We start from the raw sequence: 4,841 nt of genomic DNA, 5'->3' as shown, positions 1-4,841 counted from the left end.
AATGCAATATAAGTTTGAAGCCGCGCAGTTTCACCACATGTAACGGCTTCCTTTCCGCTGCAGCTGAACAGTTTGACTTTATGATCATGTGCCAGCGAAGTACTCTGGTGAAGAACAAAAGCATTGTCCACTTTCTTGCCCTTCAGCCTGCTCTTCCGACTCCACTATGTACCGCGCGCGCGGGGAACCAAGTTTATGCTGCAATGAGTTCGCGCTGTTGATTTTATACTATCGATAGTAATTTTTACCATCGATAGCTCGATAGTGACTCCACTATCGATAGTATCGATAGTACCATCGATAGTTCGGCATCACTACTGCGTAGGCGGCTCGGGATGGCGAAGATGTACAAGTAGCGCTACGTGATGGACGTGATGGCGACACGTCCGCAACAGCGCCAGGTGCCCCACCTCCTTGGGAGTGTGGTCTGAAGAGGTACGTGCGCTCGACGCCTCGCCATGTTGAAAATCCGCTTCATGGCTTTGGCTGCTCCGCCTTCGGTGTGACTGAGCCTTTACATTACTTCGCGACGGAAATGTTCCTTTTATGACGTGTAACGATGCTGCTGATAAACACAATAATACCTTCCGGCATTATGCATTAAACATCAGCTCTTGAATACCGATGAGTTAGTTGTTCATGTGGACGACGCTGTACATTGTGAAATAAAATCGTTCACATTCGCTTGACTCGCCATCTCTGACGTCAAGCGCGGAACTGCTATTACGTAGACGGGAATAGCGATTTTTCTCTCCTCCTCTTTAGCTTTCATTCCCCTTACCCCCTTCCCAGTGCAAGGTGGCCTACCGGGCTCAGCCCTGGTTAACCTTCCTGTCGTTCTTTTATCCTTATTTTCTCTTTCTCTCTTTCTCGTTCACATTTCGTTCTAACCACACACCATCCTTAGGTGGTTAGGGACGTCTTATTTCTATCCAATAGTACGGTGCCTGGTACTGTAAGACATCTCCACTATTTTCAAAACCAATGCCGTCACCTGCTCCATTGACGATACAACTTGAGGTTCGGCTCCATTCCCAGTGAGGCGTTGCCTGACGTGACACCATACTGCACAGCCGCCTGGTGGTTAAGAGTGACAAGAAACCGTCGTGCAAGGAATATCCCTTGGTGGCAGCGTTTTGACATATAATAATTGTTCGAGTTAAACGACCCAAAACCACGATATGATTATGAGAGACAATGTAGTGGAGGGCTCCGGAAGTTTCAGCCACCTGGTGTTCTTGAACATGCATCTAAATATAAGCACACGGGCCTCCAGTGTCGCTGATATCGGGCAGAAAGAAAATAAGAAGCGAGCGCGCGTTCATTTTAGTTCGTTCCAGTAGCATTCTAGAGTGCGCGCCTCGTAAAAACAAAAACGAAAAAAGAAGAAAGCTATAGCGACCCTAAAGGGACACTAAAGTGAAAAAAATAAATTTGCTTAAACTGATAAATTATACTCTGAAAACTCTAGCGTCCATAACTTCATCATCGTAGATTTAGTAAGGCGAAAGCCTTTGATGCCTCATCAAACACGAAAATTGACCGTCGGCGTCCAGCGGCGTCGTCGTCGAGACGAGTGATGTAAAAAGTCATCGCTTGATGACGGCACCAGATGACGTCATCATGACGTCACAGACAGACACATTTCGTAGCGTCAGCATGTCGTCACTGTGACGTGACAGAACATGACATCACAAGATGACGACATCACATGACATCGCCGCTTCATCGAAGGTGGGGCAATCTCGGAGACAGCGAAAAACAAGTTGAGGGACAGAAAGCTTGCAATGCCCTCGATCCTGGAGGCAGTGAAAAGCCACGTTAAGGACAGAAAGGATTGGGAGGGGGCGGAGAAGGGTCAGTACATCGACTGAGTCGAAAAAGAAGATCGCTTTCGCCTTCAAATCGTCTTAAGAAACATGTCTCCAGCTCCTCAGGAAGTCATGTTAGGGTTTTTTGTTGTTTTTTATTATTCTCAAACTGTTTTTTAGATGGCGTAAAACATAAAGAATATATCAGGTTCTAACTTCCACGAGACACTTGCTGTTGCGAGCAGCTCGTTGTCTTGTCTGTTTGTGCCTTCGCTTCTGCACCACATTGGTTGGCCGCCTTTCTTGCCGTGCTTGGAAATAATTTTATGCCTTGAGAACAACGCTTGGTGAAATACGTTGTTGTGTATACTTTCATTCGCCTAAGCTGTATTTTTTTAATGAACTGAAAAATTAAAATAGCCGGTAAGCCAGCGCCATTTCTTCGTACAATTACAGGTCGCAACTTTTGAAACTGTTATCATCAAGTTACCGCCCAAGTACTAATGTCGTATCAACTCGTTTATTCAGCCCGTAAGACAGCAATATTTGTACTGTATAGAAATTCGTTTATAAGTAATCAGTATCGGTAGCTTATAAAATAAAAAAAGTAATTTTTCATGCACATAATATACAGTACTTCGAGCATTGTGGCTGAATAACCGTACTTGCGTAGCACGTGCTCGGATATTTATGAAATTTCTGACAAAATCAAAAAATAAAAGTAGATTCGTAACGTTTGCCAAGAGTACCTTATTTTATAAGGTGCGTATTTGGGCCGGTTGGTACATGTTCAACGATACGAGAAACAGCGCGACACACGGGACAGTGAAAGAGACGGACCAAGCGCTTGGTCCGTCTCTTTCACTGTCCCGTGTGTCGCGCTGTTTCTCGTATCGTTGAACCTTATTTTATATTTCTTATGCATACGTTTTCATAGATATTTTTTACTGCAGTACCAACTCGTACCTAATTTATGTGAAGACGTCTTGTTTTCTTTTATTGAAACTTGTTACATAGAAGCTTCCTCACTTTCGAAATATTAACTCTCAAAACGGTTAACTAGGCCTCTCATGTAAGCCATATAGATATCTTTTCATTATTTGCTCGAAAATACCTATAACTCTAAAAATAAGTGTCTTTATGGAAAGCTCACTTGACATAGTACGTTTATTGAGTGCCTTATATAACCGTTCTTAAATCCCCGCGCCGGCGTTTGATTTCGTAATATGATGCGATCATGCACTACCACTCGTTGGACTCTCACGCTGCTTCTCGTGACAGTTGGGCTTTCCGACTCGCTTAGCGCAAATGTTCTGGCGACACCGTCGACTGTCGGCATCGAGATGCGTGACAACGACCGTGGCATTCCTGGGGAGCTTATACCCAACTCTCCATCCTCCGATTCACTGTACGACGGTTGGGCAACGTCGAATATGACACGGCCGACTGCTCGTTCAGGCACACCCGTGCAAATGCAGCCACGCTATCTAAAAACATACTAGAAAGATGACAACAGGCTGCTATAAGTGCTCCACATCCCTACAGAGTGTCCGATTTGCGTGCATTTCTTCGGCAAGCAAAAGTAAAGAATACAGCGTGTGCAGTGAATGTCGACAAACGTTGATCCGAGGCGGAAAGCGTACTACCAGGGTTGAAACATTTGTGTTATTACGGCTTGGGTTTCCAGGCTGTAGTTCTCTGGATGACGAAAGCGATGCGCGTTTGTTCCAAGTCATGCATGAAATCGGTCCGCCTGCTACGCAACGATAGCGCGGGTGTAACAGAATGACAAAGATATCCGCAACTGTCCACGGAACGATGGCGCGTTGATATTGGGGCTCAGCATAGCGGAATGCCTCATCAATAACGATTTCGAACGACATTTTGAATGAGTTCTTGTGGCATATGGCCTTACATAACAGCCGCCTATCTAGGACTTGTCCGACTGCTAAAAGCCTGCGCGATTTAGCGTACATTTGCAAAGCTGATGGATATTCAGCGTTCAGTCTGTGGTCGCGAAAAAGGAAACGTAGAAATAACAACAAAGAATTCAAACGTCGGGAAACGGGAGCGAGATCTGAGGCGGAATTTACAAAGCTCTTTTCATTTTGCGTCTTTTTTGTTTTTAGTTTTTTTTTTTTGCTATTGCTGGCCATATTCGCTTATGATATGGCCAGCGTTAGGGTTGCTGAAATGTGGCCTTAACATGTAATTCGAGCATGGTAGTATTTTGTCTATAAAGGGTAAACTATATCATATCGACGTTTTTCCTGCACTTAACTGCTACAAAACGATGACACACACTTCCTTCATATTGATAATAGTGATCTAAAATTACTTTGTAGTGTCTCACCTCGATGCCGCAGCCATCAAAGCTTTTTGCAGACGTACAAGGTCGGCCACCTTTAGAGGAAATACCTGAATGATATTTAAGATACCAGAAAAACTAAATAACTTCACGAAGTTTACTTGCCGTGTGACAGTGGTGCTTCAGTCAATAACAAAAAATAAATGTGTAAAACACAAAAAAAAAAACTAACGCAGCCGACAGGATTCGAACCTGTGCGGGGAGACCCCAATGGATTTCGAGTCCATCGCCTTAACCACTCGGCCACGACTGCGAGACGACACGGCGTCGTAAATAATTCAAATAATACATTTGGCACAATTGTCATTTACTGGCACCCTGAGTGGCAGTTGATCAAAAATTTTGCAGAGAGGAGAGTGGAGCGCATGCGTGTCATAAATATCTGGAAAATATTTCTTAAATTTATTCATATTTCCATTTGAATCGCATTAGGCTAATCTTTAACGAAGGACGTGGGAAAACTCACACGGCGCTCTACGCATTTTCCTAAAAGCAATCCTATTATTCTTTTTTTGTCTCAATCGATTGTATTGTCCCCAACACCAACGTTGTTTTGCACTGCGCCCGGGAGTTATTGGAACACTTCTGCACGTCGCGTGGTTTTACAGTGCCTCCGGGATCGGCCCACCTTCGAGCAAGGGATGAAGTCGTGCAATGACGTC

The 4,841-nt window shown here is 44.4% G+C and overlaps 1 non-coding gene across 1 annotated transcript; it reads right to left on the bottom strand.

Moving 5' to 3' along the window:
• Window positions 1-4,350: 4,350 nt before the first annotated feature.
• On the bottom strand, window positions 4,351-4,432 carry Trnas-cga (transfer RNA serine (anticodon CGA)). The gene has a single exon. It is a non-coding gene; the product is annotated as a tRNA-Ser (tRNA).
• Between the last annotated feature and the right edge of the window lie 409 nt (window positions 4,433-4,841).

This window comes from Rhipicephalus sanguineus, chromosome 7, assembly GCF_013339695.2.
Source record: "Rhipicephalus sanguineus isolate Rsan-2018 chromosome 7, BIME_Rsan_1.4, whole genome shotgun sequence".
In the NCBI taxonomy this organism is placed as follows: domain Eukaryota; kingdom Metazoa; phylum Arthropoda; class Arachnida; order Ixodida; family Ixodidae; genus Rhipicephalus; species Rhipicephalus sanguineus.
The sequence above is the reverse complement of the archived record's forward strand: the minus strand, read 5'-3'. Positions and strand labels throughout refer to the sequence as shown.